Below are 16,874 nucleotides of genomic sequence, written 5' to 3' on the forward strand. Positions count from 1 at the left end.
AACATGGAGTCCCATAAAAACACTGCAGTAAAACCCATCACATACATATGTGTGTATGTATATATTAAGGAGAGAGTCGCTGATTTTTGTGCATTCTCTTGGGCTTTTTCCCGTCTGTTGGTTTGTCTTGTTCATCTTCAATTTAATGTTTTTGGCTTCATCTTATTGTGTTTTATTGTTTCATGTTTCTGTGGTATCTCTTTTTCAAATTATTATTATTTATTATAATTTATTCACTTTGTATCCTGGCTGTGGCCCCCACCATTATCTCCTACCATGTGTCCCTCTTCCCCTCCACGCCAGGGAGACTGAGCTGCCATGGGCTACATCTGAGCAGGGGTTCTAGGTCCTCTCCATGCATGGTCCTCAGTTGATTCATTAGTCTCTGCAGCCAACCTGGGCCCAAAACTTTTCGGATCCACTGGTCTCCTTGTGGAGCTCCTGTCCCTTTCAGGTCTTCCTATCTCCCCCTTCTCCCATAGTATTCCCTGCACTCTGTCCAAAGTCTGGCTGTGACTCTCAACATCTGTTTCAATACCCTAATGGGTAAAGTCTTTCAACAGGTCCTCTGGGGTAGGTTCCTGTCCTGTTCCCTGTCTTCTCACTTTCTATGTATCATTGGTTCCCTTTTGAAATGGTGATTGAGCATCTTCCCTAGGGCCCTCCTTGTTGTTTAGCTTCTTCAGGACTATAGATTTTAAAGTATGTTTATCCTATATTATATGGCTAATATCCATTTATAAGGGAGTATATACCATGTCTTTTTGCTTCTGGGTTACCTCACTCAGGGTGATCTTTTCTAGATTCATCCATTGGCCTGCACATTTCATGATTTCCCTATTTTAATAGCTGAGTAGTAGTCTATTGTGTAAATGTACCAGAATTTCTGTATCCATTCCTTAGTTGTACAAAATCCAGTTTGTTTCAGGATTCTAGCTATTATGAATAAATCTGCTACTAACATAGTTAAGCAAATGTCCTTGTATAGTTGAGCATCTTTTTGTTTTGTTTTGTTTTTAAATTTTTATTTTTTAATATTAATCACAGGTTATTTACTTTGTATCACAGCTGTAGCCCCCTTCTTCATTCCCTCCCAATCCCACCCTCTCTCCCTCATCTCCTCCCTGTCCCTTTCCAAGTACACTGCTAAGGGAGGTTCTCCTCCCCTTCCATCTGACCCTTGCTTATCAGGTATCTTCAGTACTGGGTGCAATGTCCTCCTCTGTGGCATAGAAAGGCTGTTCCTCCTTCGGGGGCAGGGGGAGGTAAAGAAGCCAGTCCTTGAGTTCATGTCAGAAATAGTTCCTGTTCCCCTTACTAGGGAAAGCCACTTGGATACTGAGCTACCAGGGGTTACATCTGAGCAGGGGTTCTAGGTTATATCCATACATGGTCCTTGGTTGGAGAAACAGTCTCATAGAGGACCTGGGTGCCCTGATATATTTTGTCCTTGTGGAACTCCTGTCCTCTCCTGGTCATACTAACTCCCCCTTTTATATGATTCCCTGCACTCTAATGAAGGTTTTGTTATGAATCTCAGCATCTGCTTTGATACACTGCTAGGTAGAGTTTTTCAGAGGCCCTCTGCGGTAGGCTTCTGTCCTGTGTCTTGTTTTCTCCTACTTCCCATGTCCATCCCATTTGTCTTTCTAAGTGAGGATTGATCATCTTATCCTGGGTCCTCTTTCTTATTTATCTTCTTTAGTTCCTCATATTTTAGTATACTTATCCTATCTTATAGGATTATATAAGTGATTATATACCATGTGTGTCTTTCTGCTCCTGGGATACCTCACTCAGGATGATCTTTTTTAGATCCCACCATTTGCCTGCAAATTTCATATTTCCTTGTTTTTAATTGCTGAGTAATATTTTATTGTGTAAAAGTACCGCAATTTCTGTATCCATTCCTTCATTGAGGGACATATGGGTTGTTTCCAGGTTCTGGCTATTATGAATAAAGCTGCTACAAACATGGTTGAACAAATGTCCTTGTTGTGTACTTGAGCACATTTTGGATATATGCCTAGGAGTGGTATAGCTGGATCTCAAGGAAGCACTATTCCTAATTGTCTGAGAAAGCACCAGATTGATTTTCATAGTGGTTGTACATTGAAAGAAAAATTCTCAACTTCATATGGAGAAACAAAAAAAATAACAGAATTTCCAAAACAATCCTGTACACCAACAGATCATACTGAGGTATCTCTATCCTTGATCTCAAGCTGTACTACAGAGCAATAGTAATAAAAACGGCATGGTATCAGGATAGAAGCAGAAAAGTAGATCAATAGAACTGAATAGAAAACCCAGAAATAAAGCCAAACACCTGTGGATACTTGATTTTTGACAAAGAAGCCAAAACCATTCAATGGAAAAAGACAGCATCTTCAACAAATGGTGCTTGTCCAACTGGTTGTCTACATGCAGAAAAATGAAAATAGATCCATATTTATCACCCTGCACAAAACTAAAGTCCAAGTGGATTAAAGACCTCAACATAAAACCAGATACACTAAATCAGTTAGAAGAAAAAGTGTGGAAGAGCCTAGAACTCATTGGCACAGGAGACAACTTCCTGAAGAGAACACCAACAGCACAAGCTCTTAGAACAACAATTGATAAATGGAACCTCATGAAACATAAAAGCTTCTGTAAAGCAAAAGACACTGGTATCAAAACAAAATGAATGCCTACAGCCTGGGAAAGGATCTTCATCAACCCTATATCTGACAGAGGGCTGATATCCAGAATATATAAAGAACTAAAGAAATTAAAAAGCAATAAATCAAGCAATCCAATTAAATAATAGGGTACGTAGCTAAACAGAAAATTCTCTATAGAGGAATATTGAATGGCAGATAAACACCTAAAGAGATGCTCAACATCCTTAGCCATCAGAGAGATGCAAATCAAAACGACCCTGAGACTCCACCTTACACCCGTCAGAATGGCAAAGGTTAAAAAATCAAGTGACAACACATGCTGGAGAGGTTGTGGAGAATTGGGAACTCTCCTCCACTGCTGGTGGGAATGTAAACTTGTACAATCACTTTGGAAATCAATATGGCGCTTCCTCAGACAATTAGGAATGGTTGAGCATCTTTCGGATATACACCCAGTAGTGGCATTACTGGATCTTGAGGTAGCACCATTCCCAATTGCTATCTCTTAGAAGTATGTTCTTTGCTAATGAAACACAAAGAGAATGGATCTGGATGGAAGGATAAGAAGGGAAAAACTGAGTGAGTAAAGGAGGGGAAACTCTAAGACACATTGTTGAGAAAAGAAACTATTTTTAATAAAAGGGAAAAACAAAATAATTCCACCATTTAACCTAGATGTATTATTCCTTGGCAAGTGCCTAAAAGGCTCAACATCCTACTCCGGAGATACTTGCTCAGGGACGCTCAGTGCTACTCACCCTATTCAGAATATGAAACAACCGAAGTCTCCTTCAATAGAGGAATTGGTGAAAATGTTGTACACATCCACAGTTGACTAATATTCAGCTGTTAGGAAACTGATATCATGACATTTTGCAGGTACATCAATGAATCTACAAAAGATTATATTGAGGACAAATGCTGTGAGTTCACTCTCATCTACAGTTCCTAATTACAGATCCTCAGATGTGAACATACAACATGGAGTAACTGCAAAATTCAGAAAATTATAAAGAAAGGAGGGGATCATTTTTTGAGATATGAATAGCTGGATACAGGTGATATTAAGCAGGAAATGTGAAGGCTGAAATCTGGGCTTTAACTGGAGAGTGAGGAGGAAGTCAATATAGAGGCAGAAGGCTGAGGGTCAAATGGTACCAATAGTTTTCAGTAAAGCCTGAAGAAATTATATTGCTTTATATTTATCTAAAATTATGCATAATGTATACACAGTGTATATGTAAACTTTGCCATTCGAGCTAACAATAATCCCTACTCAAAAAACAAAACAAAACAAAACAAAACTAACTGAACCCTCAGTATCAGGCACAAGAGACCCATTTTTTCCAGTAGTTGGTCTGGGTAGTTCAACTGATTGTCTGATCAGTATCAGCTGCCACTGTTACCCTTGGCAGCCTCTCTCTCAGCAGTTGAAAGTAAACCTCATCGCTGAAGACATTGCACATTAGTACACAGGGCTTGGACTATTTTATCTGGCTATAAACAAAAATCCTGTATTCTAGCTTCTATGATACCAGAAAGCCATATGCAAGCGGCCAAAGAAGGGAATCAATGAATATCCCGTCTCAGCAACAATCCCCAGGAAACAGAACAATGAGCAGCATGCCAAGAAGGCCATAAAAGTGCAATTAAGTGACTTTCGCATGTTGGTGATAGCCAGCAGCTGTCCACCCTGACACAACAGGAGGGAAGTTATGCTACTGAATGAAAAAAAGAAATAAAAAAAGAAAAGAAAGGACATGACTGCTCCTAAGTCTGGTGGAGGAGAAGGCTTACTGTAGGTTTGTGGAAGAACACAGCCAAAGATTGGGACCTCTGGGAGAGTCCAGAGCTGACACGGCCAGAATGAGCTGTGCCATGTAGGAGACCAGGAGGGGAATTGAAAAAGGGGAACCAGGTGCAGCTGTCAGGAGGTCCAATGAGCAGGACATCAAAATGGTTGGATTTAAAGAGGATGGGTAGGGTATGCTAGCTGTGTTGGGGAGCGGGTTGTAATAGGTGTGGATTAAGGAGTGAAGGGAGAATCTGGAGGCTAGAGTCTGATTTGAATTGATTAAATAGGCACGTCAGCTATCTGTCCCAGATTGAAACCAGTTACTAAACCCTAGACTACTTCCAAAGTTAAAAAATTAAAAAAGAGAATATCATAAAAAAAAAACTGCAAAAAAAAAATATCCCAAGTGTGGAAGCAGAAAGCTGGGTTGTACTTCTCTGTAAAATGAAGGATGCAGGAGGATGTTAGGCATTCTTTCTGACCTTCTTATGTTCACTGGCATGCGGATACCAGAGCACGATTATGGACACCCATCACATGCTTAAATACACAGATAAATACACAAGTAAAACAAATGAATAAATAAAAAATATAATAATAAAATTTTTTCCAAGAAGCATATGGTACTAGCAGCTTATGGATGTAGGTCAGCGTTGCAGCTTATTTGAAGTTGTGGGCCTTCCTGAAGAAACAACAGAATTATCATACTGGATCGACATTTCTTACTGTAGTTCTGCAAATGAGACACGCTAAAAATGGATTTGATAACTCATTCCTCATAACTTTCTCTGCAAACGTGTAATAGAAGCAGTTATGTTTCTGGGTTGGGCATACATCTCTGGCTATCAAGACCCCTGACACTTTACAGAAAGAATGTGAAAATATCTGTTGGAAAATGAAAATGAAGAAAGACCAGAAAGGATTCTGTATTACAAGTAGTTCCTAACGCACACATAAGGTTTAAAGTCAGACTCTGTCCAGACTTGAAAACAAGCAGACAGATGAACATACAAAATAGGGACATCAGACAGTGTATCAATCACAGAGACTACTGTTGTAAACTTATTGCAAGTAAGTTACTTTATACACCACACACTAATGAACAACTCTTGCTGCAAAACTGTAAGAATCCAGAGTTCCTCATAATACCACTGAAAATATATCTTCTTTTCAAGGAATAATGTGAAGCCTCCTGAAGTCAATAATGTGACATTTTTATAGGGCATTTTACTACATTTTAAAATGCTTTGAGAGTTTTGTACATTTACTAGTATGGTATGTATCCTCACAGAAGCATAGCCTAGGTTCATTCTAGTCCTTTTGTGATGGCACTACTGAAGATTCGATGCTACAAGGCTACAGGAATTATTTGCTCATTTAGAATACTATGGAACCAATGTTAAAATCATTTTATCTTTATTGAACTAAACCATGAATGACTGTATTTTAAGTTATTTCATGTAACTTAAGTTTAATTTAATAGATCATTTTTTAGTTTAATTAACATTTATAAAAATATTAGTCTCTGATTTGCAGTTATGATTTATGAATAAACTAGTTTTAATGGAAATGTTACTAAATTTGGGGGCTTCTAAACAACTTATTTACCAGAGATATTTGGCTCTCTGTGCGGTATAATATATGGGGCTACATAACAGATCATGATGAGTTACTCAACTAAATGTAATTAACAAATCTATTAGAACATTTATTTGAATAAAATGAAATACTCTTTCAAATGATTTGATACTCTCAAACTCATTTTCTTCAGTTATTTAAAAACAAAATCAGTAATTCTATCTTTTTAGGAACACCTGACATACTTCTTAGCATTAAATATACTCATATCTGCTTTTAATATTATTGGAATTGAACACATATTTGAAAGAAGTTAGATTGTGTCAGAAACATGGTAAATTTTGATTTCTCATAAAACATTTTATCTAAAGACAATATCCAAAGCAGAGTTCTTTTTAACACTATATCCTTAGCATGGAAATTATCCATTCCTAGTGACATTATTAATGCTTTATACTCATTTATTTTTTTAAATAATTTAATAGAAATAGAAATGATAGTTGATACACTGACAGTTGAAAATAATGTGTGGTGATTGACTTTTGTCAGTTCACAGTACCCTGATATTTGGTCAAACAGGATTCCAAATGTTGCAATGACGGAAGTTTTAATAGGTTCAACATTTCTGTCAGTGACCTTTGAGGAAAGCAGATTAGTCTTCATAATGAAGTAGTCTCTAACTGGTATTTGGTAGAATTAATACTGACTTTTGCAAACAAGGGAACCTTATTTCTCTCTCAAAAGTGTAGCCCTTTATCAAATGTGATTTGGTTGAATCTCTTTTTCTGCATCCTAGAATCTAGATTACCCTCAATTTGATTAGATAAACAAAATGGGCCATGTGCAATATTTCCCTATTTTGACTATGGTTTCAAAACCTATATAATTTCTTTCTCCTTGATTGACTCAAATACCCAGCTCAGTTAAGTGATATATGATAAGAAAGCCCAGCAGAATCTCTAACTCCCTGTAGCTCATTCTGTGAATTAATTTTTTTTTTACCCTTGATGGAGGAGGGAGACTTATAAGACACACAAAGTGACAGATCAGGAAACTCAAGAGACAAAAAGACATAGAATGAATAGAGATTTAATAGGCATATCCTTTAGTATTTTTAAGTATTCATTTTTATTTCAGTAAAATGTTTTAGGGGGTTATTACAAAGGGTACTATAGGGCTTGAATATGTATTCGTCTGAGGCTTGCCTACATGCTTGCATCTGAGTAGGTCTGAGACTCAGACCTGTGCTCTTTTCAGTGCACCTAGTGCTCTGAAGTCATTTTTAACAGAATGAAGTCATCAGCATATTATCCCCAATTTGTGAGCCTACAGGGACTGTTCTTGTTCAAACTACCACATACACCTCCAAAGTATAACCTATTGTGTCTGCATCATGTCATTGTATGTATGTTTTCGAGCCTGACCATTTGGCATTGAATACCAACTGGCGTATTCTTCCCTGGAGAAGATAGACTCTTCCGTTCCCCAGCTTCCTCAGTTGCCTGTAGTTCACTGTGTAGGGATAAGGCCCCAGGCAGCGTGGCATGTTTATTGGTGTCCTCCTTGTCCAGGTCATTTGTGGACAGTCATGTTTGTAAAACTTTATTCATGCAGCTTCTGATATAAGTAGTAGACAAAGTTAACACGACAAACTCCCTTATCCTCTGGCTTTTATAAACTCTCCCCTCTTCTTCTGTGTATAGGAATGGACCATACCCTGGACTATATGTGTGTGAGTGTTTTATACATACATTCATTGGGACGGGGCTCCACAATTTAGTAGTTTGAGTGTGGTTTCCATTGATTCTCCAAGAGTCTCTTTATGTAGCAAAAAGAGTTTCCTTGATGACGGGTATAGAGACCACACTTTTCTATGGACATAATGTTTTAAACTATCCTGACTTTGTATTGAATATTTGTATATTCTCCTCTGATAGCCATGGCTTCACGAGCGTGTTTTTCTCTTTTCTGAGAGGGTCTGATGTCCAATTAGATGGCTGTTGGGTACCAACAATTTATATGTGTGTGTGTGTGTGTGTGTGTGTGTGTGTGTGTGTGTTTGTGAGAGAGAGAGTGAGACAGAGAGAGCGAGAGAGCGAGAGAGCGATTACAGCACCTTTAGAGTTATTATGCAATGCTTGTCCCTGATATTCAAAGGCAGGAAGGAGAGATGCGAAACTAAAACTTTAATGTAAGATTATAATCCAATATACATATCATATTATACATATGTAAATGATAATTCTCTGTGTTCAGTCAGCTTTAGGAAACATTTATTCTCTTTTGAGAAACATACTAGTAAAGCAATTCTGTTTATATTTATAATTACAATATTTTTTCTCACTTAATTATCAATTCAACTGGAAAGCCATGCAATTCAAGATCCATAGACTAATGTATTTGCTTGAAGTTTGTTTTTCTTTTCTATGAAAGCAAATTTTTCCCTAATAAAACACAGTAAACATCGTTGGAGCATCTGCTTTCTCAGGTGTTCTGTTAATTGACTTCAGTTACTAATTTTTTCCAGAGGAGCAGTGCTTGCACAACTAAATTGAAGATTAATGAACACAAGTTTATAAAACAAACTTGAAGAAACTAGGAAAAACACAGACTTTGAAGTGCTTATCTAGCGATCTCTGACTGGAGCCACCCAGGCACTGGACTGTCTCAGTTACACACAGCACACTACATTGCAAATTAAAGACAGTCATAAGAGTCATAATTGTTGGGTCGAAGAGATGAGTAAAAAGCATTTAGACTAGTTTTGTATTTAAGAGACATCAAAGAATTAAAAAAACCCACAAAGATACAAAAAAGAGATGAGTATTTGACACTGCATATATGTGTGTTCAATTGCATAAAGCCGTCAATTGATAGTTCTTGCTGTACTCTTTAAACATTTATGCCAAATCTTATCAATGAAGTTACCCATCAAAAGCAGAGCAGATTATTTCATGAAATGTACTCCTAAAGAAAAGATGAGGATTGTGTGATAGATTTTTAGCTTTTAATCATTTTCTCCTAAAACTATATCATCATTAACACAGCCATAAACATGGTATATACTCGCTTATATAGACCTGCAATATATGATAAACATAATGAAATCTACACACCTAAAAAAGATAATCAAGAAAGTAGACAAGGGCGAAGATGATCAATCCTCATTTAGAAAGACAAATGGGATGTGCATTGAACGCATGACAGGAGTCTACCGCAAAAGGCATCTGAAAGACTCTACCTAGCAGTGTTTCAAAGCAGACACTAAGACTCATAACCAAACCCTCAGCAGAGTGCAGGGAATCATATGAAAGAAGGGGAGTTAGTATGATATGGAAAGGATAGGAGCTCTACAAGGACCAAATATATCCAGGCACAGGGTCTTTTCTAAGACTGACACTCAACCAAGGACCATCTATGGATATAACCTAGAACTTCTGCTCGGATGTGGCCCGTGGTAGCTCAGTAACCAAGTAGTTTTCCAAAGTAAGAGGAACAAGGACTATTTCTAACAGGATCTCAAGGGCAGGCTCTTTGACCTCCCCCCCCCCGGGGAGGAGCAGTCCCGTTAGGCCACAGAGGAGGACTTTGCAGCCAGCCCTGAAGATACCTGATAAAACAGGGTCAAATGAAAGGGGAGGAGGTCCCCCCCATCAGTGGACTTGGAAAGGGGCAGGGAAGAGACCAGGGAGGGAATGTGGGGTTGGGGAGGGAATGAGGGAGCGGGATACAGCTGGGACACAGAGTTAACAAAATGTAACTAAAAAGAAAAATAAAATTAAAAAAAATAAAACTATAAAAAAAACTGAGTGAAAAATATCACAGCTTCTCTCTAAGAGTTCCATAAAGAATGTCTGATGGCATAGAGAGCCTAAACACATATTTTCTGATATTTTACAATATATTTATTAAAATGAGTAATTGTTGAGTAGGTATTCCACATCTAGATAGGTTTTTCAACAGTCAGAACATGGGAAATAACATTAAAGAAAATAAGGTTTGTATATACAAAGCATAGATATTATACTTTATAAGGTATTTGGAGATAATATGTACTGTTCCAGTAGAGCTTAGTAGAAAAAGGAGAACTAGCTAAGGACTATTTAACGATGAAAATAGGACTAGGAAGTAACTTCAGATATTAGACAATTATTTAGCATAGGCAAAACTATAGATCCTATGCTCAGCATTACAAAATAATTAAACAATCAAATAAAATCACCAAGTCATAAATGATAGCAGCCTCTCTCCCTCTCCAGTACATGTGAAATAAAATACTGCAAATCTCCCCATAGGCAAGAGAAGTACGTGAACGGTTTTGTGGACAGAAGCATTGTAACGGTGTATGCAGACCGCAGTTGACTCACAGTGCTGGTTTTAAGACACCCTGCAGATCTCTACAACACTGAAATCTTTTCCTCTGTCTATGCTGGTTGTTCAAGCTTAGTGTATCTACATAGTTCTGCTTCACGCAGGATTGTCTGTGAATGCAGGAAAGCAATGATACAACAAGTCACACTGAAAAGAATTCTAAGATTGTGGAGTGATAATGCGCACTTAAACCACTCTATGACAAGAAAGTGTGTCGTCTAGACACAACTCTGCGAGACTGTGCTACTGTAGGGGCAGGCAGCGGCTTGCCGTGTGCCCATATTTTGTCTGGTTAGTACGAAGATAAACTACCTTCTTTGCTTTTAGCTATTATGGAGTAAAATAAGAATTCTAACAATGTCACAATTACATAAATGTTTTCTATATTTCTTAAAACTGTTGCAAATTTGAGGAACAACAGAAGAAAAGCTATGGATGATAAAATTAAGGTTTTGTTATAATTTCAATCTTTTTTATGATGATGGACTTTTAGCACATTTGTAATACTATCTAAGAAATAATTCTTATAATTATTTCATTTCAAGGTTCATAGTACAGAAGAAAATAATATTACTAACTGACCTATTTATAATTTGTGGTGTAATTTATGACCCAATCTAAATAACGTTATATTTTCATTTGGGCAAAATGTTATAGGAGCTATGAGAGGAAAGGGGACTTGTGGGAAACGGAGAGAGGATTAGAAGTATAGGGCAGTGAAGCAGTGGGGGCGAGTAGTCTATCTAATACCTTAAGTGCTACTTTAAATAGAAAAGTTTTAGTTAAAAAATTGACAGTAAGTAATGAAAGTGAGCTATGCTAAACACTGATAGTTTTCTATTAGTTATTAATCACTAATAGTTTCTGCATTAGAAAGATAATTCAAAATGACTGTCCTTTTCAGACCTAATCTTGTTCTCACTATACCTGAGAAACACTTGCTTTCAGATTGAAATTTTAGCACAAATGTGTGACACAGAGGGCAGAACTTCTGTAAAACACTTTATTTTTGTGAAGCACTGATGTTGATAGGAAACAATTGTCTACATCCTTAAATTTAAACTAATGTTTATGTTAGCACTGTAAAAAAATGCTGTTCATTTCTGAGATTATGAAAAAAAAACATTTTCTAACATAGTATGTGAATACATCTCCATTATTTTTATTGATTTCACTGTATTTGTATTTTATTTATTTCTACATATGTGACACTTTGAATTTTATGAACATGTAGCAATAGTTTTATCTTAATTCCTGGATGTTTAGTTAAATATAATATAGTTTGAAAGTGATAAGAAACGTCTTACCAACCCACAGAGGAATACAGTGCAGCCAGTCCTGATGAGATCTGATAGGATAGGGTCAGATAGAAGTGGAGGAGGTCCTCCTCTATCAGTGGACTAGGGGAGGGACATAGGGGCAGAGGATGGATGGAGGGGAGACTGGGAGGAGATGAGGGAGGGGGCTATAGTTGGGATACAAATAGCATAAATTATAATAAATAAAAATGTCTATGGGCTATACATCTGAGCCTGGGTTTTATTGCCTCTCCATGCATTGTTCTTGGTTGGGGCCCAGTTTTTTTCTTTTGTTTGTTTTGTTTTGTTTTGTTTTGTTTTGTTTTGGCACTGTTGGTCTCCTTTTGGAGCTCCTGTCCCCTCCAGGTCTTTCTATCTTCCCCATTCTTTCATAAGATTCCCTGCACTCTGCCTAAAGTTTGGCTATAAGTCTCAGCCTCTGCTTGGGTACTTCAATCAGTATAGTCTTTCAGAGACCCTTTGTGGTAGGCTCCTATCCTGTATTCTCCTGCTTCAAATGTCTGTCGTGTTTCTCCTTCTGAGACTGAGCATCTTCTCTAGGGTCTTCCTTGTTGTTTAGCTTCTTCAGGCGTATAGATTTTAGTATGTTTATCCTATATAATATGTCTAATATCCACTTATTAGTGAGTATATACCATGTGTGTCTTTCTGCTTCTGGGTTATCTCACTCAAGATGATCTTTTCTAGTTCCCACCATTTGCCTGAAAATTTCATGGTTTTTCTTGTATCCACTGGGGTCCCTAATAAGGGAAGCAGGAGCTTTCTCTGAACTTTCTCACTGAGCATGCACTCAGTGAGAGGCTCTCTGATCCCGGGTGCAGCCTTGCTTGGCCACAGAGGAACACAATGCAGCCAGTCCTGATGAGACCTGATAGGCTAGGGTCAAATAGAAAGGCAGGAGGACCTCCTCTATCAGTAGACTAGGGGAAGAGCATAGGGAGAGAAGAGGGAAGGAGAGTGGGATTGGAAGAAGATGAGGGAGGGAGCCATAGCGGGGATTCAAATTGAATAAATTATAATAAATGATAATAATAAAAAAATTAAAAATAAAGAAAGTGAATAAAAATCAACTGTCTCAGGAAAATTAACATACTGAAACAATTTCTAGGATTTGATTAATCTTAATAGATTTTTGCCCTAAACATAAGATATAAGAATCCCTAAGTATTACAGCAGGAATTTACCTGGAGGTAAAAAATGGTCAAAAACACTCATTAATTATATACAAAATGCTAGTCCTTGAGAACTATTCAATTTAATCAGTTTCTAAAATGTAACAAAATGAGGAGATAAAGTTGCTTTCATAGACATTTGGCAAAGTAGCAAATTAATTTTCACCAGATCTTGATGAGTGTGTGTGTGTGTGTGTGTGTGTGTGTGTGTATGAGTGTGTGTGTGTGTGTGTGTGTGTGTGTGTGTGTGATTATATTGTGATTAGGTGCTTTAGAACTTCTTAGGAAATTAGAAGTAGATAGAAAAAAATTTAAAAGCTTAGCAATTTACATATGTTTTTATAACGTCAGTTGAATGAGTCATTTTATAGTCTATAATTGTTACATGTTTTATGAGTACAAACATAAATGCTTACAATTGTAAGTCAATTGTAAGTCATAAACTGACCATTATAAGATTGCATTCAAGTTATTCTGGTCCTTTTATTGTCAAGTCCTGTCATATTATTTTTTTACTTTTCATACTAAATCTTTCATAAAGTTTGTCTTTCAAAATTTTCCTGGTAATCATGACAAATTGCTGTTAATATATTTCCTTTTATTTTTTTTTGAAAGGTTCTACATATTATTACTGGACAACTCCATCCCCAATTTAGACAAGACCAAGTCTCCAGGTTAAAAGTGTAAAACTCCATCTGGTAGGATTGATCGATGACCAAGACTCAGTGTAAACCTTCAGTCTTGCCGCTGTGTGGATCCTCACAGACCCAGCCTTGTTCTCCTCCAGGGTCTTCTCTTAGAGTGAGACCTGATTTTATTACCAGTTTTCATCTAAATCCATTGAAGAATGGGACAATTTCACTTTTCTTTCTTGGCCAGGAATCACTTGATTCGGAAAGTCTTGTGAGAAGACACAGAGAGAAGCCAAGTTAGCATAAGGCATACGATGGCGGAGGAAATATATTTCAAAACTCTCTTCTCTTCGTAGGCACTCTGTTAAAACTCTGAAAAAGAGAAACAAAGGAAAATAAAGTTAAAATATAAAGCTTAAAAAGCAATTTAAAGAATGGTTGTTAAATACATTGCTCAAAATGCAAATTAAAACTCCATGTCTGTCTATAATTCAAAAATTGAAGAAGAGATAGCTCAATTTCCAAGTGGACTTTCTCCAAGAGACAGTGGTATTATATTTGGGTATTTGTTTATTTGTTTATAAACTACAGATGCCTCGGTCATGATACTGTTCCCAGAAAATTATTCAGATCCATAAGACCTATAGGTTTCTAATCAGCCAATATAATTCGTGTTGTACATCAGTAAAACAAAAGACACTGAAGACAAAACGGATCATGGAGAATTATTCTTCTAATCCTTGAGACCCACATTTAAAAAAATCTTAAAAATATAAATGGCACTACATCTGAGCATGGGGTTTTGGAGGGAGGGATTGTGAGGGGAAGAGGGAGAGGGCTACAGCTGGGATACAAAATGAATAAATTGTAATTAATAAAAAATTAATTATATGTGCATATATATGTGAAGTTGGAATGAGAATAATGGTAGGCACCTTTGGGAAGTTATTTAAACTTTATGAGTTTTGTAGCTGAACTCAAGTAATTATTATGTAGATGTGAGAGTGAAGGCAGCATAGGGTTAAGAGGAGAGAAAGCAGCATGGAAGCAAACAATATGGGAAGAATCTTTATTTTTAAGTCTTCAGAAGATACAAGGCAGTGGATTTGGATGACTTGATAATTTTTGACCAGTCTTACAAGCCACCTTTCAATTTTCATCAAAAGCAGGTGGCATAAATGTGTCAGATGGAAATGTAGGTGGCATTTAGAAATTACATTCTGTCTCTGAGAATTCAATTTCTATCAGCATATAACAGGTAACTCACTTGACATATTGTCAGGTGCCCTATTTGCCTTTTGTATGTTCTGGTCTCACTCAATATTTTCAGTGTACTGATGAAGCAGTGATGTTGCTTGGCAATCTTGCTTCTGGAAATAGGCAGTATGGAACACAAAGTATTTATGGATTGGTGCTTTATGAGTAGAGGCCTATGCAGCAAATCAAAATGGGAAAAGGTTTGAATGGGTAGACAATGTCTGGGGTGGCTAGTTTTCAATTTCATTCTAATGGAGTTGTAATAGTGTAGACATTTCCTCAAGTTCTTCTTGATATTTCTGTATAGCAATTGGGCTGTGAGTGATGCTTTAAAGAATGGCAACTAAAGTCATAGATATTTTAAAATAATATTTTCAATGTTATGGCTCAAATGACTGGCTTTAATAAAATATTTTTTGGGACACAGACAGTTTCTTGAATAAAATAAGGTAAAATTTCTAAGTGAGCTGAAGGGATACTAGATGCATTACTAAGGAAACTATATTCCAACAAAATTTGTGGGTCAGATGCCTCCTCAATTTCAATCTAGTATCATTGGAAAATCTATATGGGAATGAATATAGCTCAAAAATATTATGTGTGAACATGATTTATCTCCCAAGGTAGTTAGAGTATTTAAATTGTTTTTTTTGGGGGGGGTGAGGGGCATGAAAGTAATAGAATCTAATGTGACCCTGTTGCAAGCTTTTAGCTTTCTCAGTGATGGCTTTTATAGTGGTCAAGCTGAACCCCTATGAATGTAATTTTATTTACCTAAATGCAAACAGAAAGGCAATCACTACGTTATAGACTAATAAGAGAAAATCAATTAAGATATTCAAATACCAAAACTGCTTCAGCACGTTCTGGAAAAATAGAAAACAAAAACATGCAGAAGTGCATTTCTACTAAGTGTGTATATATTTACCCCTCACTCTGTGTGCAGAAAGAGAAGCAAACAAGTAGGGAAGAAAGAAAAGGGGTGGTGTAGATATAGCATAGTAGTAAACCGTTCTCTTGTCAGGTTTTTGGCTACTGAGGCCATGGACAGTTGGATAATGCTAGTCTTGCTGAGAGTTCATCCAACCATATTGAGGAGTGTTTATCAGTGTTTCTCTCTCTCTTTCTCTTTCTCTCTCTCTCTCATTATTCCTAGGGGCCCACTATCTAGCCACAGATGTTTTGGGCGTCTAGCACACATTCTTTCTGCTCCAATTTTAATTACTTTTTCTGAGCTTTGGTTATCAGAGTTCTATTTCAGATAGCAGCTAGGGTTGGGAAACTCATAATGCTGTAGCCTGCTTAAACTCTATAGACCCTTCATTGAGACCAACTTTAGTTCTTAGCATAACTATGGCTCCTCTGTCAATACCTGCTGTAGCCTTTAGCATACCAGAAGCCATTTTGACTTCGTCTACATATTTTTTTTTTTTTTTTTAGAAAGGGAGGGTGGGTGGGGTTGGAAGAGAGGAGGGAGGGAGCCACAGCTGGGATACAAATTCAAATTGAATAAATTGTAATAAATGATAATAATAAAAAAATAAAACGCTTCTCGGACTTTTGTCTAAGATCAAGGGTAGTATCTGTACTTATCAGTTTAATATAGGATACATTCTCTGTCTAAGTCTCCATTTTGATTATAAGATGTAATTACGTTCAAGTTCTCAGGTCCTATGTAGCCAAGAGCACAGTTCAATTCAAAAGTTCAATACTTGCTGCTTAGAATAAAACAATAGATGGTAAATGCATCTTCTGCTCGAGTTAAACATAATTGGATATTCCTTTAGAGTTAAGACCACCACATCCTGCTGAGTTCCTTACTCCCGGAAAGCTGGAAAGCCCCCAAGAGTTCCTACCTTAAATTCCAGCCAATCAGCTGTTTATCTAGCTACCTATATAGAACACAGTACACTTGAAAGAAAACTGATTATGTTTAACTAGTCAAAATGATGTAGTGCCCCCCCCGCTTGCTTCCTTCACCTGGTTACCTGGTTGCTTCCATGGTTACAGTTTTTCATATACAAAACTTGCCTTAGGAAGTGACCAGCATCCTAATCTGGCTCCCAAATGCACATTATGTCACT

General features: G+C 37.1%; 1 non-coding gene and 1 pseudogene across 1 annotated transcript; one reads left to right on the plus strand and one right to left on the minus strand.

The window, feature by feature from the left end:
• Nucleotides 1-13,660: 13,660 nt before the first annotated feature.
• Nucleotides 13,661-13,837, minus strand: LOC110542574 (large ribosomal subunit protein eL39-like; annotated as a pseudogene).
• Nucleotides 13,838-16,334: 2,497 nt separating this feature from the next.
• On the plus strand, nt 16,335-16,524 carry LOC132646930 (U2 spliceosomal RNA). The gene has a single exon (XR_009585256.1). It is a non-coding gene; the product is annotated as a U2 spliceosomal RNA (small nuclear RNA).
• The last annotated feature ends 350 nt before the right edge of the window (nt 16,525-16,874 follow it).

This window comes from Meriones unguiculatus, chromosome 12, assembly GCF_030254825.1.
Source record: "Meriones unguiculatus strain TT.TT164.6M chromosome 12, Bangor_MerUng_6.1, whole genome shotgun sequence".
Classification (NCBI taxonomy): domain Eukaryota; kingdom Metazoa; phylum Chordata; class Mammalia; order Rodentia; family Muridae; genus Meriones; species Meriones unguiculatus.